This window comes from Bufo bufo, chromosome 6, assembly GCF_905171765.1.
Source record: "Bufo bufo chromosome 6, aBufBuf1.1, whole genome shotgun sequence".
Classification (NCBI taxonomy): domain Eukaryota; kingdom Metazoa; phylum Chordata; class Amphibia; order Anura; family Bufonidae; genus Bufo; species Bufo bufo.
In genome coordinates this window covers 76,703,081-76,728,468 of record NC_053394.1, presented here as the reverse complement: position 1 = coordinate 76,728,468, position 25,388 = coordinate 76,703,081, and the positions used below count along the sequence as shown (strand labels likewise).

General features: G+C 43.7%; 1 protein-coding gene across 12 annotated transcripts in view; it reads right to left on the bottom strand.

Moving 5' to 3' along the window:
- The window catches only part of PLCE1 (phospholipase C epsilon 1), a 323,845-nt gene that overhangs the window by 143,345 nt on the left and 155,112 nt on the right, over positions 1-25,388 (bottom strand). The window contains exon 1 of one of the 12 annotated variants that reach the window (XM_040434737.1): positions 10,956-11,109. The exons of the other annotated variants lie outside the window; for them this stretch is intronic. The gene's annotated coding sequence lies outside the window, so the exon portion shown is untranslated. Of the gene's footprint in view, positions 1-10,955; positions 11,110-25,388 lie in introns of those variants that run through there. 12 annotated transcript variants of the gene reach the window in all.

The window sequence follows — 25,388 nt, the reverse complement described above, 5'->3', positions numbered from 1 at the left end:
AAAACTTACCTTCTATCTGACCTATACTTTTTACTACTATGCCAAATGCATATTAGGAACAAGTAGGGACAAATGGAACATGTGTATGACTAGTATTAGAATGTCCATGGAGATACGTCTGCAGAGCACTTGAAGACAAAAAATGGTAGGAAATTAGTAATTTGATTTTTATAGTATGCATATTTCTTGCTGTGGCACTTACGACAAGTATACAGAGTTCTTATTGCTTTATCTTATGTAATTATGTCCATAGATATAAGTGTGTAGCATAGCTGTACTTATCTCTTTCTACAGTGGTATGCAAATGTCATGAAACTTTGGACACCTCTTTAAAATGTATTTAAAGTGAGTCTGTCACCTGCTTTGAGCATTTTAGACCGCTCATATCACATTATAGTACTGTTGCCCAACATAAAAATAGTACTTTTATTTAAAACGTCCACAAGCTGAAAAAAACACTTTATAAAGATATGCAGATTAGGTCCCGCAAGTGCCCAGGGGTGGCGTTATGGCCAGAAGTGCCCAAGCCCTCTCTGATGTGCTGCCATAACCGCCCCCCTTGGAGTCCTCTGGCCCGCCGTCCTCTCCTACTTCATCCTCTTCCTCTGGCTTAGATCTCGTGTGAGCGCCAGTCACAGCCGGGCCCGCGCATTCGCACTGTTAAGATCAGTGCCTCTGCCCATAGTGGGCAGAGCAGTGCACAAGCGCAGACCCAGAGGTGACCGGTGCTCTCACGAGATCTAAGCCAGAGGAGGAGGATGAATTAGGAGAGGAGGGCGGGTCAAAGGACTCCAAGGGGAGCGGATATACCTGCACACCAGAGAGGGGCCTGGGCACTTGCGGCCATAACGCCACCCCTAGGCACTTGCGGGACCTAATCTGCATATCTTTATAAAGTTAGTTTTTTTCACCTTGTGAAAGTTTGAAAGACACAATAAAAGTAAAATTTTTATGTTGGGCAACTGTGCTATAACGTGATTGGAGCGGGCTAAAATGCTCAAAGTAGGTGACAGACTCCCTTTAAACTAAATGGCCACTCAAACATGTTTTTATGTAACAATTCTCTGCTGGTGAATTTCTTTATATAATTTGTAATGCTAGTAGAACTCAATTTTGCTGATACAGTACTGCAAACACTAACATTATGCAATAAGCTCCCCCTAGTGGCAGATGCAGGCGTCCAGAATGTTTTTATTTAAATTGAATATTATTTTTGACTTCTTGACTAAACAGTCAAGTCTGTATCTACCAGGGATGATTACCTGCTATAGATTTGGCTCAGATCTTGCTCCTTGGCTGCTTTTTTAGCTCTGCTCCATTTGGGCAGAACTGTGATCTGTGGCTACAGTTTAGCTACAGTGCCTACAGGGAGTCTGGAGTAGTCTGAGACACGCCTCCTGTGTCATCATTGGTTTAGGCTGTTGCTTTGTCCCTCCTGCCTGGACCTTTGGAGACTAGCTGCTATGTAGGACATAAGTCAATGACAGGTTCACTAGGAAGTCAGAGTATGGAGAGCTGATTTTTATTACAGCGAAGGAAGAAGAATTATAAATTTCAGATTTAGTACTAAACTACCAGGAAGGAAAACAAGATTAGGATAGGTCATCAATACCAGATCGGCGGGGGTCTGACACCCCACCAATCAGCTGGTTGAAGAGAAGGCGAGCACAGCCTTCTCTTCAATGTTTACCTGAAAAAACCTCAGGAGCCCCTGTAAACGTGGTAAAGTAACAAAAGAATCAATACTTACCCCTTTTCTCCCCTGCTTCTTCCAGTGATGTGCTTCAGTCCTCCCTGCTACTGTTTGTTTTCCTGGCTGCAGAGGTGACATTCTGTGCACACAGATTACTACTGTAGCCAATTACTGGCTTCAGCAGTGACGTCCTGTGTACACAGTGATGTCTTGTGAGCACAGTACTAGATGAAGCATGGGAGAAAAGGGGGTGAGTAATGATTCTTATTTAGTTTTCATTTAACTTGGACAACCCCTTTAAGTTGTTTCAGAAAATTAAAGCTCTGCCAACTGTAAAGATACAGTCTAATTTTACAAAATGTATTTGTTCAGAACTTTCTAAAAATGATATGACAATAAAAGATATACCATGATCAACAAATGTACTGTTACAATGTAAATGGAGAGGCTTTCAGAAAAAGACACAGAAAGAAATACGTGCACATTTCTGGGTATGCTGGGAATCCCTAATGGACTTCACAAATTTTATTGCAATGAGTGAAATCTGTGTCAAAAAGTTCATGATAATCTTGCTGATTTATTCTGTGGACTGAGAGGCAGATTTTTCCTGGACTCTTCTGCCTCATGTGAATGTGACTTACTCCGGTCCACAATATTATGCAACAATCTTTCCATCTTATGTACTAACCAGAGATGAACATATTAATTCTATACAAATTGAATTCATCTTAAATTCCCCATAAAGTCAGACAGAGAAGGAGGCCTCTGCTGCCAAAAAGGAATTATTTATGGAACATGTTTGAGATAAAAAATAAAATAATAAAATAAATAAAATCTGTAGTGCTTTTTTAAACAAGCTCTTGGATACCACCGGTTGCAATACTGTTTTGGCATTGAAGAGCTTGAAAGGGGTTGGATACATAACTAGGAGACCTCAGAGTGTTATAAGTGACTTCAGGACAATCTGAGCACTTTAGATTTAGGTCAAATTTATTTATTTGTTAGAAATGAACCCAAAACTAATTTCAAGAACTTCGCTCGTATCTATTTTATTACATCTTGTATAGCTTTTGCATAAAGGGATCCTTAAGCCCATAAAGCATTTTAAACTAAGGCTACATTTACGGAATAGTGAATTAAAAACGGCTGTAAAAACTGTTAGGCTACATGCACATGACAGTGAAAAACGGACTTGTGTACATTTTTTTAACTGCTATCACACGTCCATTTTTAGTGGTTGTCTATGGGGTTATTCACACAGCAGTTTTTTTTGACGGCCAGTGAATAACAGATGTCAAAAAATAGAACATGTTCTATCTTGTCCGTTTTCCACTGACCGACATCCCCCATTGAATTGAATGGGTCAGTTTTTAACGTCCGTTTCTCAGAAAGGCATCAGTGAAAAAAAACATCCATTAAGGCCTCATGCACACGGCCGTGTTCTGAAGCCGAGAGCGGTCCATGGTAACCCGGCCGGGATTCCTTCTGACAGCAGGAGCGCACGGCGTCATTGGTTGCTATGGCGCCGTGCGCTTCATGCTGCCGCTGCACTACAGTAATACACTCGTATAGTGTATCACTGTACAGCAGCGGCGGCATGAAGCGCACGGCGTCATAGCAACCAATGACGCTGTGCGCTCCTGCTGTCAGCAGGAATCCCGGCTGGGTTACCACGGACCGCTCTCGGCCGCGGAACACGGCAGTGTGCATGAGGCCTAAAAATAAGGCCTCATGCACAAGGCCGTTGTTTTGGTCCGCAACCGAGCTGCAGTTTTTGCGGCTTGAATGTGGACCCATTTACTTCAATGGGGCCGCAAAAGATGCGGACAGCACTCCGTGTGCTGTCCGCATCCGTTGCTCCGTTCCGTGGCCCCCGCAAAAAAAAATATAACCTGTCCTATTCTTGTCCGTTTTGCGGACAAGAATAGGCAGTTATATCAATGGCTGTCCGTGCCATTCTGCAAATTGCGGAACGCACACGGACGCCATCCGTGTTTTGCGGATCTGCAATTTGCGGACCGCAAAACACACAACGGTCGTGTGTATGTAGCCTAAACAGTTTATCCGTTTTTCACAGTCGTGTGCATGTAGCCTTAAACTGTAATTTTTTATGACCATGTGTCTATCTATCCATGTCCTGGCCATCTAAACATTTTTATCGGCCATTTGTCCGTACACCATCCAATTTTAATGGCCGTTAAAAAACGGAGGCCTTTTTTTTTTCAGGATTTCCCTGGTTCTCCTCAGTGTCTCCTAGCAACCAACACATTTTTAACAGCCGTCAGACGAACGACATTCTGCACAACTGCCATTAAAAACTGTCCTACTGACCTGTGCGGGGTCCGTCAGGCCATCAAAATGGACAAAAATAGGACATGTCCTATATTTTGACAGCTGGTATTTACGGTCCGTCTCTGAAAAAAATGGCCATGTGAATACACCCATAGACGGTCATCTTTCTGGAAACGTTCGTGTGAATAAGGCCTAATTATAAAACGAGTTGGCATTGCCCAAATTAACATAGCCACAATTTTTCCGGCCCTGTGTAAAGCAGACCTAGACCTGCAAGCAGAAGCGTTTCCTTTATTCGTTAAATTAAACAAATGATGCCTTTAGTTCACTATGTCTGGTGGAACAAAAGCAGCCGGGTGGTGAGAAATGCAGAGAACGTTTACATTCTACACTCTCTCCAAAACATATTCACTCTTAAAAGGAAATTGTGAAGGGGGGGGGGAGAAGTTGTTTAATGTGACCGACAGTAGAAATCTCTCACTGCTGGGGTTTCCACTAGAGATTAGCGAATTTCATGTTATGAAATTCGTTCACATTTCGTTTTGGTGGTAAAAGCAGAATTGCGTTATGGACTCCCCTGCATAACGGAAACGGGACGGATCCGTTTGGCAGCCCATAGACTTCTATTATGACGGAATGAATAACGGAATGCATTCCGTCACAGAATTGCGTTATGGTCCGTGGTAACTGAATCCATAACGCAATTCTGCTTTTACCACCAAACGAAGCGTGAACGAATTTCAAAAGATGAAATTCGCTCGTCTCTAGTTTCCACCTTTATTACATGTACCATTAAAATAATATACTGAGGGGGGCAGAAGATAATGACCCCCGTAATTAGCAGAAACGACAGGGATTAATAGCCGTCTCCTTGACAACCCGCCACAAGAGATGCTGACCATGAACAGTACATGTTAGATATTAAATTCCAAAAAAGGCATCCGACCGTGGCCTCACACGCAGCACTGAATTGCAGCCAATACCACCATGATTACTGGAATTCCTTTCTGCTCACTGGACGAAGCCTCGCAGACACATTTTCATTCAGTTTCTTGAACGTTAAATATAACAGTCTGTGCTCGTCAGTCGTCACCACAGAACTAGATTCCCATTTCATATTGTGCCTTATGGCCGTGTACCTCGGCATGCTTGTTAAGACAACCTGCTCCCATAGTTTAGATACTATAAATGTATATCAGGTAGAGATGAGGAAATTTTTTGAAGTTCGTTTCGGATTCGATTTGCCAAATAAATAAATTAAAAAAAAAGATTTTCCCCTGGTGGTAGCCTTGAACTGCTTTTTTTTAGGGCTCATGCACACAACCGTGCTTTTTTTGTCCGCATCCGATCCACATTTTTTGGCTGGTTTGGATGCGGACCCATTCACTTCAATGGGGCGGCAAAAGATGCGGACAGCACTCCGAGTGCTCTCCACATCCGTATGTTCGTTCCGCGGCATCTGCAAAAAAACCGAAAATGAACATGTCCTATGCTTGTCTGTTTTACGGAGAAGGATCGCACTGTTCTAGAAATGGCAGGATGTTCTGTTCTGTTCTGCAAAGCGTGGAAGCACACAGCCGGTGTCCATGTTTTGTGGATCCGCAGTTTGTAGAGGCGGCCGGAATAAAACTACATGTCGTAGTTTTATTCCGTCCGCCTGCCGGCATGTTTGCCGTGCTGTCTGCCGTGCTGTACCCCAATGTGGCCAGAGCGGTAGTCCGGGGGCAGGCGTGCACTAGCGGCAGCACGGATCCGCGAGGCTGTTCACCCTGCCGGAGTTCCTTGCCGCTAGTGTGAAAGTATCCTTACCTGAATGTAATGATACCCTTAATGATCCTTTGCTTTATTCTGAGAAAAAGAACTTGTAATCCTTATGCAAATTTGCAGTTAATGCGCACTCAGAATTGCCCAAGCCACTCCGTGCAACCTCGTTCCTCTGCCAGCCCCTCCCTCTCGTTTTCCCTCAGTTTCCCTACACACTAATTTATAAGAGTGTTCTTTACGGTAAGAGCAGTGGAGGAGGAGGAGGCGGTGATGGGGAACTCACTAAAAGACTTCAAATGGGCCTGGATATCTGGAGTCTATCAATATTTCAAATTATAGCTATTCGATTTTTGGAGAAGGACAGATGATCCAGGGACTTATTCTGATGCCAGGAAAATTGTCTTCTACCTTATGTTTTTTTTTTGCCTTCCTCTGGATTCATTTTGCAGTATAATAATAGGCTGAACTTAATGGACGTGCATCTTTTTTCAATCTTAGAAACTCTGCTACTATGTTACAAATCACAGCTATGATCATACATTCTAACATGTAACATAGGGTCATTTTCATAAAGGCTTATTTTTTTTGTGTGTGTGTGGGGGGGGGGGGGGGGGGGGGGAATGTCAAATCAGGGCCACAACTAGTTCAACTTGTAATTGGGCTCCACTTCACCATGACCATCGTCAGCAACAAGCTCAATTTGTGATTATTTTTGCTTATATACAGGGATAATGCACATATTTTTGTCAAAGTTAAGGAAGTATGCACACAGTAAAGTCAAAGTACAGAAATGGTACACTCTGTGATGTCACAGTCAGGGGTGTTGCTAGGCTAAAGCATTCGGGGCCTGGGCCCCTGATGTTTTGTCCCAGGCCCCGAATGTCCTGCCTGCTAGATACAACTGTATTGCCATCCTCAGGACGGCAATACAATTGAATCTAATGCACTGCGAGATCTGAAGGACCTGTGATGACATCACAGGTCATGTGATCAGTACAGAAGGCACTGCTGGTTGAGAAGGACCTGCGATGATGTCACCATCATGTGACCAGTGCAGGAGAGGAGGGCCTTCAGCAGTGAGGAGGAAAAGTCCTGGAGAAGAAGCTGTGGTGAGGTCTGATACATGAGGACAGGTAAGTGAAGGGAGAGGCAGAGCAATGCTGGGAGTTGTGGTTATTTAACTGGGACTGTATGTTAGGGCTGAGGGGATAGATGCTATCATGGGACTAAATGTTCAAGGGTGATGTTATTTACATGAGGCTGCATGTTGGTGGTGGCTGTGGGAGGGAGTGATGTTATTTACAAGGGACTGTATGTTGAAGGCGGATGTGGGAGGGGGTGATGTTATTTACATGGGACTGTATATTGGTGGTGGCTGGGGAAGGGAGTGATGTTATTTACATGGGACTGTATGTTGAAGGAGGCTGTGGGAGGGGGTGTAGTTATTTACATGGGACTGTATATTGATTGTGGCTGTGGGAAGAAGTGATGTTATTTACATGGGACTGTATATTGATGGTGGCTAGGGAAGGGAGTGATGTTATTTACATGGATTCTATGACATAGGGAGGAAAATAGTGTTATTTAGATGGGACTGTATGGTGGAGGGTCTGAGGAATTATAGTTTGTGAGGACACTAAAGGGAGGAATTTAACTACAGGGGGCACTGCAGGGGAGAGCATTATAATAGTAAGGGGCAATATAAATACTGGGGGCACTGTGGGGGCATTTTAAATCCAGGGGACATTAGGCGTTCTTATTACTACTAGGGACTCTATAGGAGGGACTTATAGATCTGCCTTATTTCTACTAAGAGCACTATGGGGGGCCTTATTATTACTGAGGGGTCTGTAGAGAGCTTTAATACCACTGGGGGAACAATAGGGGGGCTTATTTCTACTGGGGGCTCTGTGAGGACATTATTAATAAAGGAGGGTTCTTCTACTAATGGGAGCACTTTTGGGGAGAATTATCACTGTTGGGGGCACTGTTGGGGGCAGTATTACTAATGAGGGTATTCTAGAAGGGAATTACTATTGGTGGTACTTGGAGGAGCACTATTACTATGGGGAGGGGGCTATCTGTATGGCACTTATTTTTCTTCAGGATAGTATTTGGGGGTATTGGGGAGCACAGCGAGCAGCAGGATAACACTGTGGGGACTCCAGGTTGGGGGATGATGATGATAGAAATGTGAGGAACCTAAGATGTCTGTGTGTCACAATCTGCAGAGACGAGGCGCGACTGAAAGAAGTTGTCTGGATCAAGTGGAGAAGATGATGACAGAGAAAATCTACATCAGAGGAGACGTCACCTGGAGGCACTGAATGTGAGCGGTATGTGATGCTGTATAGCAAGTGCTGCAAAATGCAGTGTACGAGGAGAGGGTCGACTTAGGCTACTTCCACACTAGCGGTAGCCTTCTCCAGCAGGCTGTTCCAGCGGGGGAACAGCCTGCCAGATCCGTGCTACCGCTAGTGCACCGTGCCACCGGAAGTCCGCTCCAGCCCCATTCACTATAATGGGGCAGGCCTGTGTTCCGGCCGCAGCACAGCAAACATGCCAAGAGGTGGGCTGAAAAACACTACAGCATGCTGCAGTTTTATTCCAGCTGCCTCTTGGCATGTTTGCCGTGCGTGCTGCGGAGTGGACTTCCGGTGGCACGGTGCACTAGTGGTAGCACGATTCCGATAGGTTGTTCCCCCAGCCGAAACAGCCTGCCGGAGAAGGCTACCGCTAGTGTGAAAGTAGCCTTAGAGAACTGGGCCATATTCATTGGGGCTTGGGCCCCAGATCTTTTTAAACCCTAGCAATGCCCCTGGTCACAGCATAACGATATTATACACAGTGATGTCACAGCACAGGGATAATGCACACAGTGATGTCACAGCACAGGAATAATGCACACAGTGGTGTCATAGTAAAGGGTTGATGCACGCAGTGATGTCATAGTACAGAGTAAAATACACAGTGATGTCACAGCACAGGGATAATGCACACAGTGATGTTACAGCACGGGAATAATGCACACAGTGATGCCACAGTAAAGGGTTAATGCACATATTGATGTCCTAGTACAGCCCTTTATACAAAAAAGATCACCTGTAACAATGTCATATGCAGACATTATAATGTTGCATTAAGGGGATAACCTGCGTAGTAATGAGGGACCCCCCCCTTGATTGACCAATCAAGACATCTCACCTCGCCCTGTCATTCTCATACCTGAATCATTGCTCTGAGTGGCTGTGCATGCAGACGATCTGCTGCTGTTACCGGAGCCGACTGTGCATGCGCCGCTCACGTCTGGGTACACCTGGAAGTGGCGCGAGTTGGCATCTGTGTTGGTCAGATAGCAGCATCAGATCCTTTATGCCTGTACCACTACTTGGAACGATGGCACAGGTGCAAAATTGACAGGGCCCAATTGACAGCGGATTTTTGAAGGACTTTGATTCGCTCATCACTACATCTGTGATTTAATAGCACAGAAATAGCACAAAAAGTAATGCTGCAGAGAAGGGGGTGATGCACTAAGCACAGGTAAACATGGGGCTCGGCAATAAAATGGGGATGGAGCTGTATTCCATTTTCTACATCCCTTTCCATTATCCATAGTCATCACTAACTGCACCGTATATCTCATGGGATACGGACCCCTCAGTTGTTGGGACTGATAGACCCAATGTCACATAATACTAAAAACGTCGTTCTTGACTGACAAACATTTCCACGATCTATACGCGACCACAAATCTATATAATAACCATATTAGTCTGCTCAACAAAGTCTGTGCCTGGCTCTGTGGGGACACCTGGATTAGGTTAATAAGCAATATAATGTTCATGTAATTCAAGAAAATCTTTCCTGTATCCCAAATATATTCCGAAAGCATGCACGAGCCAACGCTGTGATGGAACGCTTGGAAAATGTTTGCACTTCATAAACAATAATAGCAATAACAAGCATTGTCTCCAGAGCAGCGCGCAGACAGGCTGTGCCGAAAGCCAAATGGTAGAGCGAACACTTAACATGTACACTACCCCACAATCATAGCACCGCAGGGGGAAAAGAATCACTTACTAAAACTGTCAGTACATGATGATTATGTCACCATTGGTACAATAAATGGTTTGGGCTGTCATTTTTAACGTCCCTTTCGTGGTATACAGGTACTGCTGCCAATTAAGGCTACGTTCTCATCTGCATTACTGTATTCGGCAGAGGAGTAGACTACCGAAATTACCGTATTCAGCATAGGCGGACGCTGCTGGGATCCCCATTCACTACCGTGGGATCTGTCAGTGGTATTTTCTCGGCATTGAAAACCTGACGGATGTTATTATACTGAATAAGTATCCGGCGGACCCCGATAGCGTCCGGCTATGCCAGATACGGTACTTCCGGAGGTCTTCTCCTCTGTCGGAAACAGTCTACTGGTAGACCGTCATACAGATGTGAACCTACCCTAAGTGATATATCCTTAGCTGTGTGTCAGAAATACAAGACAGAGGAAGCAATGAACAGAAAGGCAACACTCACGTCCTAGATGCTTCTAGACCTACGTTTTCTTGAAAAACTCCCACATTGATGCAAAACATAAATATATAGCACAAGAAACCACTTTAAGAACATATCGAATGCCATATTTCTCAACTCTCGAAATTGTCATAATGATGAAAAAAAAAAATCATCATTTTTCTATAGGAGCCACATCTTCTATAATAAATCATAAATCCTACTAAAACAGAGACTTCGTAACGTTACGAAGGCAGGAGATCTGAGGGTTACTTGCTTTATTGCTTTTCATATGAAAAAGGAAAAAGTTGGCTAAAACAGTGCTTTGCTTGGCATCAACTTCAGTAACATGCCAGTCCCTGCTGGGTCTTGAGAAAGCTTCCTCCACAAACATGGACTTTTATAACCTAACATATGAAACATATGCCACATAGTATAACATTTATGTGGACACAAGCATAAATATTATAGTAATCCAACATAGAACAAAAACAAATTGCACAATAGGTAAAAGACTAATAGATAAAAGCGTAGAGTACTGCAAAAACACATCGGAGCGCTTGGATTATAGATGCAACTTATAATACTTTAATAAACGGAAAGGAATCAAGGCTGTTCAATCCTTAACCAGTCCTTTGCTGTGACATTTTCCCTTTTCGTCCATTAAATAAAGCAGATTTGATCTTACCTGTCAATGCACCTTCCACTGAAGAGTCATATCTTCCTACAGTCCAGGATGAACAGGTCCTGGAGTGCGAGCGCTCCTGAATGACAGCGCGCTGCACTTGTCCACATGAACTGTCAGGGAGCAGCTGCTCAGATTAAGGCTGCAAACTATGGCCAAATGCATAACTAGCATGCTTTGTGTAAGCCAGGAGAAGAAATGCATTCGGCTCGCTAGTAACGAGGTCGAATTACCCACCTCCCCCAATAAAAGTCTGTTCTATGACTCAGAAGAGGAAGTGCAGCACCAAGACACTTACAAAACCCTCCAGACACAGACAAGGGCATATGGCTTTATACACATAAAAAAAACTATCTATACACCATACTATTCCATAAACAGGAGCTGAAAATCTGTGTGCGTGTATGGCTGTATATACATAAGGAGGTTACATTAGGTGACACTTCAGTCAATGTAAGGACTCTTAGTACAAAATTTCGGGAAATAAAACCCAAACCCCTAGTCAGTCCTCCCGCTAAAGTAAACCTGTCAGGCGCGATCAGCTGTCATATTGGAGAGCAGGATAAGGCTACTTGCACACTGGCATTTTTTGCAAAAAACGCTTCCGTTACAATAATAAAACCGCATGCATCCGTCATGAACGGATCCGGTTGTATTAAGTCTTCTATAGCCATGACGCATCCGAAAGTGAATGGGGGACGGATCCGTTTTCTATTGTGTCCAAGAAAACGGATCCGTCCCCGTTGACTTACATTGTGTGTCAGGACGGATCCGTCTTGCTCCGCACCACATTGCGAACAGAAAAAACGCGATGGGAACGCAACCAAACGGAATGGAATGCATTCTGGTGCGTTCCGTTTCGTTCAGTTCAGTTTTGTCCCCATTGACAAATGACGGATCTCAATAGCGGAATGGAAAACGCTAGTGTGAAAGCGTAAGACACAGGCAGAGACATTGGGGGGAATTTATCGTGATGGGAATACCGCAGTTGAAGTTAGTTTTATTTGACTCTGTGTTGGCGTACTCAGGCTGTTTGATAAGTATTTGTCTAATCCTTAGGGCTCATGCACACGACCGTATGTATTTTGAGATTCGCAAAACAGGGATCCGCAAAAAAAAACGGACGACATCTTTTTGACGTCCGTGTTGCATCTTTTTTTTTTGAGAATCCATTGCAGCAATGCCTGTCCTTGTCCACAAAACGGACAAGAATAGGACATGTTCTATTTAAAAAAATTTTGCGGAACGGACATGCGGACATATGGACACGGAATGCACACTGTGGCATTTCCACTTTTTTTGCGGCCCCATTGAAATGAATGGTTCCGCATACGGGCTGCAAAAAAAATGGAAAGACACAGACAAAAAATACATTCGTGTGCATGAGCCCTTAAAAGAGTTGTCTCACTTCAGCAAATAGCAATTATCATGTAGAGAAGGTTAATACAAGACCCTTAATAATGTTTTGTGATTGTTCATATTGCTTCGTCTCTTGGCTGGATTCATTTTTCCATCACATTATACATTGCTCGTTTCCATGGTTATGACCACCCTGTAATCCAGCAGCGGTGGTCGTGCTTGTACAATATAGGAAAAAGCACCAGCCTATGTCCTGACCACCAGAGTGGCCGACACTTTTTCCTTTAGTGTATACGCACGACCACCACTGATGGATTGCAGGGTGGTCGTAACCATGGAGACGAGCAGTTTATAATGTGATGACAAAACGAATCAAGTCAGCAAAGGAGGCAATATGGCCAATCACAATACATTAGTAAGTGCCTTGTATTAACTGCATCTACATAATAAATTGTTGAAGTGAGAGAAGCCCTTTAAACCTAACATTTTTGTCTACAAAAGCTACTCCAGCTACTACTGGAGTGAGATTGCGACTTTTTTTTGCAACTTTTTTAAAAAGTCTCAATGATAATTCTGTAGTGAAACTCATTGACATAGCTAACCACGCCCACATTACAAAACTGGAGCGCGTAGTGTAAAAATGCTAAAGAATTCAGCAGTAAAGGAGTGATAAATCAGGGCCATGGAGCTTGGTGATATATACAGGGGAAACTCCAAAAATTTGAATTTGGTGAAAAGGTTCAATATTCTAGGCTCAAAATGTCACCCTCTAGTCCGCTAATTAATCCATACCCCCTGAGCAAAGGGGACCTGAGATTGTGACTTTGGGGTTTCATAAGCTGTAAGCCATAATCATCCAAATTATAACAAATACACTGCGTGCAGAATTATTAGGCAAATGAGTATTTTGACCACATCATCCTCTTTATGCATGTTGTCTTACTCCAAGCTGTATAGGCTCGAAAGCCTACTACCAATTAAGCATATTAGGTGATGTGCATCTCTGTAATGAGAAGGGGTGTGGTCTAATGACATCAACACCCTATATTAGGTGTGCATAATTATTAGGCAACTTCCTTTCCTTTGGCAAAATGGGTCAAAAGAAGGACTTGACAGGCTCAGAAAAGTCAAAAATAGTGAGATATCTTGCAGAGGGATGCAGCACTCTTAAAATTGCAAAGCTTCTGAAGCGTGATCATCGAACAATCAAGCGTTTCATTCAAAATAGTCAACAGGGTCGCAAGAAGCGTGTGGAAAAACCAAGGCGCAAAATAACTGCCCATGAACTGAGAAAAGTCAAGCGTGCAGCTGCCAAGATGCCACTTGCCACCAGTTTGGCCATATTTCAGAGCTGCAACATCACTGGAGTGCCCAAAAGCACAAGGTGTGCAATACTCAGAGACATGGCCAAGGTAAGAAAGGCTGAAAGACGACCACCACTGAACAAGACACACAAGCTGAAACGTCAAGACTGGGCCAAGAAATATCTCAAGACTGATTTTTCTAAGGTTTTATGGACTGATGAAATGAGAGTGAGTCTTGATGGGCCAGATGGATGGGCCCGTGGCTGGATTGGTAAAGGGCAGAGAGCTCCAGTCCGACTCAGACGCCAGCAAGGTGGAGGTGGAGTTTTGGTTTGGGCTGGTATCATCAAATATGAGCTTGTGGGGCCTTTTCGGGTTGAGGATGGAGTCAAGCTCAACTCCCAGTCCTACTGCCAGTTTCTGGAAGACACCTTCTTCAAGCAGTGGTACAGGAAGAAGTCTGCATCCTTCAAGAAAAACATGATTTTCATGCAGGACAATGCTCCATCACACGCGTCCAAGTACTCCACAGCGTGGCTGGCAAGAAAGGGTATAAAAGAAGAAAATCTAATGACATGGCCTCCTTGTTCACCTGATCTTAACCCCATTGAGAACCTGTGGTCCATCATCAAATGTGAGATTTACAAGGAGGGAAAACAGTACACCTCTCTGAACAGTGTCTGGGAGGCTGTGGTTGCTGCTGCACGCAATGTTGATGGTGAACAGATCAAAACACTGACAGAATCCATGGATGGCAGGCTTTTGAGTGTCCTTGCAAAGAAAAGTGGCTATATTGGTCACTGATTTGTTTTTGTTTTGTTTTTGAATGTCAGAAATGTATATTTGTAAATGTTGAGATGTTATATTGGTTTCACTGGTAAAAATAAATAATTGAAATGGGTATATATTTGTTTTTTGTTAAGTTGCCTAATAATTATGCACAGTAATAGTCACCTGCACACACAGATATCCCCCTAAAATAGCTAAAACTAAAAACAAACTAAAAACTACTTCCAAAAATATTCAGCTTTGATATTAATGAGTTTTTTGGGTTCATTGAGAACATGGTTGTTGTTCAATAATAAAATTAATCCTCAAAAATACAACTTGCCTAATAATTCTGCACTCCCTGTAAAGGCTTGAAATATCTCGCTTTGCATGTAATGAGTCTATTATCTCATATGTTAGTTTTACCTTTTAAGTTGCATTACTGAAATGAATGAACTTTGCACGATATTCTAATTTTTCGAGTTTCACCTGTAGGTTTATATGATTTGGTGAAGGAGAGTTTCAAAGTAACAACCAGCGTAAATCCTGACAGGACTCCTAGGAGATGCAATGAGAGTCCTGATGACATGCTCCACACTCTCTCTGTACACAGAAGGCTTTCACTGTGCATGGGTGGGCTAAGTAGGACACTCACTCTATCTACAAGGAGTCCTTATGCCCGACAGCGGGCTGTCAGTCACAGGAGAAGGGGCAGGGAAGGTGGCGCGGTTACCTTTACTTCAAGCCTGACTGGAAAATAGCGCGGACGGAGGATAAAAGAACGTTTTTCATACTTCTGCCTCATCAGAATGCAGTAAGAAAATCATCATTAGAAACTCACTGCCGGCTACTTGAAGGTACAGCTGGCGGTTTGGGATCGCTTTTGCAGCTGACAGGTTCCTTTTAAGCTGCTTGTAATTAGACATCAGTGAACGAAGAAGAAAAATAGTTTATGCGACACATGAGCAATATTATATTTCTTTTTTTATTATTTTTACAAGCTTTACTTTTTGTGTACATTTTTTTAATTTATTTTTGTATTCTCGTGTGTAGGGAAGAGTCATCTATTTTTACTATTTTATATATATATATATATATATATATATATATACACTGCTCAAAAAAATAAAGGGAACACTTAAACAACACAATGTAACTCCAAGTCAATCACACTTCTGTGAAATCAAACTGTCCACTTAGGAAGCAACACTGAGTGACAATCAATTTCACATGCTGTTGTGCAAATGGGATAGACAACAGGTGGAAATTATAGGCAATTAGCAAGACACCCCCAATAAACGAGTGGTTCTGCAGGTGGTGACCTGACCACTTCTCAGTTCCTATGCTTCCTGGCTGATGTTTTGGTCACTTTTGAATGCTGCCGATGCTTTCACTCTAGTGGTAGCATGAGACGGAGTCTACAACCCACACAAGTGGCTCAGGTAGTGCAGCTTATCCAGGATGGCACATCAATGCGAGCTGTGGCAAGAAGGTTTGCTGTGTCTGTCAGCGTAGTGTCCAGAGCATAGAGGCGCTACCAGGAGACAGGCCAGTACATCAGGAGACGTGGAGGAGGCCGTAGGAGGGCAACAACCCAGCAGCAGGACCGCTACCTCCGCCTTTGTGCAAGGAGGAACAGGAGGAGCACTGCCAGAGCCCTGCAAAATGACCTCCAGCAGGCCACAAATGTGCATGTGTCTGCTCAAACGGTCAGAAACAGACTCCATGAGGGTGATATGAGGGTCCGACGTCCACAGGTGGGGGTTGTGCTTACAGCCCAACACCGTGCAGGACGTTTGGCATTTGCCAGAAAACACCAAGATTGGCAAATTCGCCACTGGCGCCCTGTGCTCTTCACAGATGAAAGCAGGTTCACACTGAGCACATGTGACAGACGTGACAGAGTCTGGAGACGCCGTGGAGAACGTTCTGCTGCCTGCAATATCCTCCAGCATGACCGGTTTGGCATTGGGTCAGTAATGGTGTGGGTGGCATTTCTTTGGAGGGCCGCACAGCCCTCCATGTGCTCGCCAGAGGTAGCCTGACTGCCATTAGGTACCGAGATGAGATCCTCAGACCCCTTGTGAGACCATATGCTGGTGCGGTTGGCCCTGGGTTCCTCCTAATGCAAGACAATGCTAGACCTCATGTGGCTGGAGTGTATCAGCAGTTCCTGCAAGACGAAGGCATTGATGCTATGGACTGGCCCGCCCGTTCCCCAGACCTGAATCCAATTGAGCACATCTGGGACATCACGTCTCGCTCTATCCACCAACGTCACGTTGCACCACAGACTGTCCAGGAGTTGGCAGATGCTTTAGTCCAGGTCTGGGAGGAGATCCCTCAGGAGACCATCTGCCAACCTTATCAGGAGCATGCACAGGCGTTGTAGGGAGGTCATACAGGCACGTGGAGGCCACACACACTACTGAGCCTCATTTTGACTTGTTTTAAGGACATTACATCAAAGTTGGATCAGCCTGTAGTGTGTTTTTCCACTTTAATTTTGAGGGTGACTCCAAATCCAGACCTCCATGGGTTAAAAAATTTGATTTCCATTTTTTTTTTATGTGGTATTTTGTTGTCAGCACATTCAACTATGTAAAGAACAAAGTATTTCAGAAGAATATTTAATTAATTCAGATCTAGGATGTGTTATTTTTGTGTTCCCTTTATTTTTTTGAGCAGTGTATATGGAGAAAAATTTACCAGCAGCACCACCAAGCCAGAAAACAAGTAGAAAGGGTGCACTGCCCGAGTATGGTAACTGGTGCTTACCCACTGATACGGAACAAAGAAATCGGACTGCACTCCAGTTGTGTCCTCAATGAAAAAAGGTTTATTCACCCATAGGTGGCATAAGCGACATTTCGGCTCGCAATGAGCCTTTCTCAAGCTCAAGGCTCATTGCGAGCCGAAACGTCGCTTATGCCACCTATGGGTGAATAAACCTTTTTTCATTGAGGACACAACTGGAGTGCAGTCCGATTTCTTTGTTATATATATATATATATAAAGTTAGGTATTACATTCTATATTCTTATTGCTTTTGCTAATTAAAGCCCTGGATTTATTGTCACATCCAAATTTTCGAGTGGGTGCCATTGAAAACAGAATATTTAGGCATAAAGTATGGGTGCACCTAGCCTTTCTGCTGCCTGAGGCAAAAACTGAAACGGCCGGCTGAGGCAGCGCGATAATTATGACACCAGCCTACAGGAACTAGGACTAAAGGCTATTAGAGGAAATGGTGGGCCAGGGAGACATCACAGAGTATGTAGCGATGAGCATTTGCACAATGAAATCGCTCATTGCCCATAGCCCTTCCGCTGCCCCCTCTTGCCCCTACCTGGAGCGGCCTTAGGCGATCGCCTCATCTGGCCTCATTGGTGGTGTGCCCCTGCCTGTGTATAACCCTGTGGTTTTGGAAGGCCATAGACTATAGATAGCTGTCAAACAAATACTCATTCAGACAACTGCTGTACCTCCTGAACCCTTCATAAACATGTGCACTTAGCCTGTGCATTTGTTGTGAATGGAGAGGGGGGGATAAAGCTGTTCCCACACCCCTCTGCCAGTGGTTTATCTCCCCTGAGAACAAAAGTACTGGGAATGATGAAATCCAAAAGAGTGATCTTTGCCCACACACAGATATCTGCTGGAGATCCCCATACACATAAGATGGTCAGCTAGTACCAATGAAATTGGCGGGTTGGCTGACACTATGGCCAGCTCCATATAGTAGTTGAGATGATGCGAAACCAAATTCTCATATAGAAATCAAAGACAAATTAGGCAATGTCGGCATGCAATCCTAAAATTGTGTACTAAACATGATTGCAAGCAGCAGCCAAAATCTTATTTTTTTTGCCCTTCAAGGGAGAAATGACATTGACATGCAAGGACCTAACTAGAATTCATAGGGTCCCATAACAAAGTCAGAAATGCCCCATCCTGTTGACCGTAAACGGAACTGAAGTAATGTAAACAGCGGCATAACTACTTGACCAGCAAAGGATGGCTAGTAGCGTTGTAGATGAGATCTTCAGCACAAAGTAGAAGGCATACATTAAACCTAGATGGCAGAAAGCCACCACAGTATTACCCTCTTCCTCAAAAAAAGGAAAGATTTTTAAGGGCTAACACTTTTTAAGATTTCCCCCGTTTGTTGGTGCACACAGTGGAGACAGCAAAATCCCCCCACCATCACCACCCCACCACCACCACCAAGCTCTATGCGCCAGGTCACACATTTGTACATAGGGAATCCTGATGGAAACCTGATGTAGAAAGGTGTAGAGGTTAATACATACTATAGCTGATGGTCTAGAATGAGGCTCTCATTAATATCCATGCTCTTCCTGGGTGGTTTTGGGTTAAAGGGGTTCTTCAGCCTAGTAGCTGACAACCCCAATGGTTATAACCAAGTGTCCAATTACAAAAACAAAAACAAAAAACAAGTTACATTTCCTCAGTCCTGTGCCACCACCCCGTTCCCAGTCATTTCTGGTCACCAAGCTACTTCCAGTCTGGTTGTCAGTTTCTAAGCCAGAAAACCCCTTTAATGCTAGTATCTCTAAAGGTCTGGGTCAGGGACTGTCCAACTTTGGTATTTGAAAAGTAACTTGTTAATTGCCAGTTATATATAGCTTTGACACAACATTCTCTGCAAATGCTAAGAGCTAGCGAATCACATAATCGCTCCCCAGTCACTGGTTGGAGATTTTTTTTTTTTTAAATCAGCTTCCCTGGAAAACTGATTTAACTCAACTCAAAACTAGCTGTATAAATATGTATATGGGGCTCCCCCTAGTGGCTGCTGCAGACAGAACTCATTTTAACGGCTGCTGCAGGCAAAGCGTGTGTGGATGTGTGCTTCTCCAGAGGACTCCTGTCAGGGTCAATTTATGGGTCCTTTCAGCAGTGGAAAGTGTTTTCAGGGACATCTTGTCGGAAACAGAAATGATATGTTCTCCTGATTTTCAAAGGAATAGCAGGCAGACAACTGCTCAGTATGTGCGTTACTATAGCACGCTTACTGTGAAAGGGGACAATTAAACTATACCATGGAAATGTGATTTATGCAATTCCCTAAAACATGCTGGCAGGGTCGTCTATTAGTTGTTACCAAATATAGTCTACATCTTATACAGCTGGTCAGTGCACGTGTGCCTATGTGTCTATGGTATGAGTGAGGTCACATTGTAATATAACTCTCACTTCACACAGAACACTAATTAGAGTTGTGGCTCCATCATTAAAAGAAGCCCGCTACTTCATCAGGGAAAGATAGGGAGAAAAGTATTGGGACACAGGTCTTCATCGCTGAATACAGATGTTTTATTCAGTCCTGTTGCCAGTGGTATATAAAACCAAGCACCTACTGTAGATATTGTAATGGCTCCTTCTAAAGAGCTCACCGAACTCAAGCGTGGTCTGTAAGGCTACTTTCACACTGGCGTTTTGAATTCCGTTTGTGAGATCCATTTCAGGGCTCTCACAAACGGTTCAAAATGGATCCGTTCATCCCCAATGCATTCTGAATGGATAAGGATCCACTCAGAATGCATCAGTTTGGCTCCGTTCCACCTCCATTCCGCTCAGGATGCGGACACCAAAACGCTGCTTGCAGCGTTTTGATGTCCGCCTGGTGATGCGGAGCCAGATCCGTTTTCACTGACACAATATGGTGCAATTGAAAACGGATCTGTCCTCCATTGACTTTCAATGTACAGTACAGACCAAAAGTTTGGACACACCTTCTCATTCAAAGAGTTTTCTTTATATTCATGACTATGAAGGCATCAAAACTATGAATTAACACATGTGGAATTATATACATAACAAACAAGTGTGAAACAACTGAAAATATGTCATATTCTAGGTTCTTCAAAGTAGCCACCTTTTGATTTGATTACTGCTTTGCACACTCTTGGCATTCTCTTGATGAGCTTCAAGAGGTAGTTCCCTGAAATGGTCTTCCAACAGTCTTGAAGGAGTTCGCAGAGATGCTTAGCACTTGTTGGCCCTTTTGCCTTCACTCTGCGGTCCAGCTCACCCCAAACCATCTCGATTGGGTTCAGGTCCGGTGACTGTGGAGGCCAGGTCATCTGGCGCAGCACCCCATCACTCTCCTTCATGGTCAAATAGCCCTTACTTTCAAAGTTTTCCCAATTTTTCGGCTGACTGACTGACCTTCATTTCTTAAAGTAATGATGGCCACTCGTTTTTCTTTACTTAGCTGCTTTTTTCTTGCCATAATACAAATTCTAACAGTCTATTCAGTAGGACTATCAGCTGTGTATCCACCTGACTTCTCCTCAACGCAACTGATGGTCCCAACCCCATTTATAAGGCAAGAAATCCCACTTATTAAACCTGACAGGGCACACCTGTGAAGTGAAAACCATTTCAGGGGACTACCTCTTGAAGCTCATCAAGAGAATGCCAAGAGTGTGCAAAGCAGTAATCAAAGCAAAAGGTGGCTACTTTGAAGAACCTAGAATATGACATATTTTCAGTTGTTTCATACTTGTTTGTTATGTATATAATTCCACATGTATTAATTCATAGTTTTGATGCCTTCAGTGTGAATCTACAATTTTCATAGTCATGAAAATAAAGAAAACTCTTTGAATGAGAAGGTGTGTCCAAACTTTTGGCCTGTACTGTAAGTCAGGACGGATCCGTTTTGACTTAGACTTAAAAAAAAAGAATAATGCAAACTGATCCGTTCTGAACGGTTACAAGCGTTTGCATTATAGGTGCAGATCCGTCTGTGCAGACACCAGACGGATCCGCACCTAACGCAGGTGTGAAAGTAGCCTAACAGGATGTCACCATTGTAATAAGTCAGTTTATGAAATGTCTTCCCTCCTAAATACTCCATGATCACCTGTGAGCGGTATTATTGCAAAGTGGTAGCTTTTATAAACCACAGCAGCAACGCGACCATGAAGTGGAGACCACCTAAAGTTATAGACAGAAGTCACCAAGTGCTGAGGAGCATAGTGCATAAAAATCATGAATGCTCTGCTGACTCCATCACTGCAGTCCTCCTCTGGTATTAACTTCAGCACGAAAACTGTGCACCAGGAGCTCCATGGCAGGGGTTTCCGTGATTGAGCAGCTGCATGTAAAGCCTGTATTACACTGGCAGATTTTCTGCTGTATGAACGCTCGTTAGCGATAATTTGGCAGAGCAATACTGCTGACGATTACCCAACGAAAGATCACAGTTTGCCAGCGGCAGATCGTGCTGTCTAATCATGCTCTGCTGATGGCAAATAACTAGACAGCAAGGGGACGAGCGATGGCATAATGATCGTTCTTCCCAATGCAGTGGAGGAGATCGCTGCATCCACTAGCGAGCAGGTGATTGTCAGGAAGGAATCCTTCCTTCTTGACAATCGCCTGCAGAAATGGGCTGTGTAATACAGCCTTAAGACTTACAACATCAAGCACAATGTAAAGCGTCGGATGGAGTGGTGTAAAGCGAGATACCACTGGACTCTGGAGTAGTAGAAATGTGTTCTGTGGAGTGATGATTTGGGTATGGGATCGCCTTAATCGGCGTGAGGAGACTAGTGTACATGCTCCTCTACAATTCTGGGAAGAAAGGGATGCAAATGAGCTCTTAACAAGCTCTGCCTCTGATGCAACCAGATGTAAGGCAGCTATCCTATAAGTCAATGTTCGGCCCTTTAAACAAGCCTTGATACAGGACTCGGATATTAAATAAGCCAGCACCTCATCTGCAGACAGCTGTTTCGGGTTAATTGCCCCTCATCAGTGCAGTGCAGAGCAGAGAGTACTGGCTAAACCCCTTAAGGAACCATGACGTACATGTACGTAATTTCTGTTCAGGAATTAAAGACCCATGACGTACATGTACTTCAGCGCTGACCGCGGCACGTGCGATGTCGGGCGGGGATCGGAGCTGCTATCGGGTCCCCGTACTGCTGTGACGGGGACCCGATAGCAGGTAAAGCGATCAAAAAGTTATATGCACGCCAAAATAGTGCGAATCAAACCGTCATATCATCCCTCAAAAAATAATCCCCTACTTAAGACAATCGCCCAAAAAAAAATAATATATATAACTCTCAGAATATGGAGACACTAAAATAAAATATTATTGTGTGAAACTTAAAAAAATAAAAAAATATACATATTAGGTATCGCCGCGTCCGTAACAACATGCTCTACAAAAATACCACATGACCTAACCCCTCAGGTGAACACCGCAAAAGAAAATATATGAAAATGGTGTCAAAAGCCATTTTTTGTCACCTTACATCACAAAAAGTGTAATAGCAAGTGATCAAAAAGTCATATGCACCCAAAAATAGTGCCAATCAAACCGTTATCTCATCCAACAAAAAATTAGCCCCTACATAAGACAGTCGCCCAAAAAATAAAAATAAACTATGGCTTTCAGAATGTGGAGACACTAAAAAAATCATTTTTTTCAAAAATGCTTTATTACGCAAAACTGAATAAAAAAACAAAAGTAGTAGTCATATTTGGTATTCTCGCGTCCGTAACAACCTGCTCTATAAAAATAGCACATGATATAACCTGTCAGATGAACTTTGTAAATAACAAAAAATAAATACGGTGCCATTTTGAATCCATTTTTTCCAGTAACAAAGCAAGGGTTAACAGTCAAACAAATCTTAATATTTATTTCCCTGATTCTGTAGTTTACAGAAACACCCTATATGTGGTCGTAAACTGCAGTACGGGCACACGGCAGGGTGCAGAAGGAAAGGAACGCCATATGGTTTTTGAAAGGTAGATTTTGCTGGATTGGTTTTTTGACACCATGTCCCATTTAAAGCCCCCCTGATGCACCCCTAGAGTAGAAACTCCAAGAAAGTGACCCTATTTAAGAAACTACACCCCTCAAGGTATTAAAAACTGTTTTTAAAAACTTTGTTAACTCTTTAGGTGTTCCACAAGAGTTAATGGCAAATGTTGATGAAATTTCAGAATTGCTATTTTTTGTTATCCTGCCTCCAACAACCAAAAATCATATGTACCCTAAAATAGTACCAACAAAACTGCCACCTTATCCTGTAGTTTCTTAAATGGGGTCACTTTTTGGGACTTTCTACTCTAGGGGTGCATCAGGGGGGCTTCAAATGGGACATGGTGTCAAAAAACCCAGTAAAATCTGCCTTCCAAAAACCATGTGGCGTTCTATTCCTTCTGCACCCTGCCGTGTGGCCATACAGCAGTTTATGACCACATATGGGGTGTTTCTGTAAACTACAGAATCAGGGTCATATATATTGAGTTTTGTTTGGCTGTTAACCCTTGCTTTGTTACTGGAAAAAATGGATTAAAATGAAAAATGTAAAAAAAAATTAAAATCCTGAAATTTAATCTCCATTTGCCATTAACTGTTGTGTAACACCTAAAGAGTTAACAAAGTTTGTAAAATCAGTTTTGAATACCTTGAGGGGTGTAGTTTCAAAAATATGGTCATTTTTGGGTGGTTTCTATTATGTAAGCCTCACAAAGTGACTTCAGACCTGAACTGGTCCTTAACCCCTTAAGGACGCAGGGCGTATCGGTACGCCCTATTTCCCGAGTCCTTAAGGACTCAGGGCGTACCGGTACGTCCTAACTTGAAATCAGTATTCCGGCGCCCGAGGGGTTAAACGGAACGGGATTTCGGCTGAAATCCTTCAGCCGGCATCCTGTGACAACGCCAGGGGGGGTCATGTGACCCCCCCGTGTCGGCGATCGCAGCAAACCGCAGGTCAATTCAGACCTGCGGTTTGCTGCGCTTTTTGCAGTTTCTGATGCCCGCGGTCCCTGACCGCGGGGATCAGAAACTTTTGAGTGCCTATAATCTATATTTTTCACCCCCCCCTGCACCCCTGCACGATTTTATGCCGGCGGGTGGTGGGGGGGGGGGGGGGTGTCGCATGCGGTGGGGGCGTTGCGGGAGGCGGGCGGTGCGGCAGGCGGGATCGCGATCCCCCGCCCGCCTCCCCATGAACGATCGTTGGCTTCTAGTGGTTATACCAGGGTGCCAGCACATTGCTGGCACCCTGGTATAAACGGCTGACATCTGTGCAGATGTCAGCCGTTTAACCCTTTCCATACCGCGGTCCGTACGGACCGCTGTATGGAAAAAGTTAACTGTCGTCGGTCAGGGAGCTCCCTCCCTCTCCATCGGGGGGCTGCTGTGCCTTTGCAGCCCCCCGATGGAGAGGGAGAGAGCCCCCAGAGAGCCCCCCTCAGCCCCGTGCTTACCCTTCCCCGTCTGCGAAGTTCTGAGCAGACGGGGAGGGTTCCCATGGCAACAGGACGCCTGCTCAGGCGTCCTGCTGTCCATGGTGCTGAACAGATCTGTGCTAAAAGCACAGATCTGTTCAGTGTAAGTAAAATACAGTACAGAACAATATATATTGTTCTGTACTGTATTATACAGACATCAGACCCACTGGATCTTCCAGAACCAAGTGGGTCTGGGTCAAAAAAAAAGTGAAAAAAAGTGAAAAAAGTTAAGATAAAAAAAAAACATTCATCACTGAATAAAAATTAAAAAAATTAAATACACTACACATATTAGGTATCGCCGCGTCCGTAACGACCTGATCTATAAAACGGTCATGTTACTTTCCCCGCACGGTGAACGCCATAAAAATAAAAAAATAAAAACTATGAGAAAATTAAAATTTTGCCCACCTTACTTCCCAAAAAAGGTAATAAAAGTGATCAAAAAAGTCATATGTACGCCAAAATAGTACCAATCAAACCGTCATCTCATCCCGCAAAAATCATACCCTACCCAAGATAATCGCCCAAAAACTGAAAAAACTATGGCTCTCAGACTAAAGAAACACTAAAACATGATTTTTTTTGTTTCAAAAATGAAATCATTGTGTAAAACTTACATAAATAAAAATAAAGTATACATATTAGGTATCGCCGCGTCCGTATCAACCGGCTCTATAAGAATATCACATGATCTAACCCCTCAGGTGAC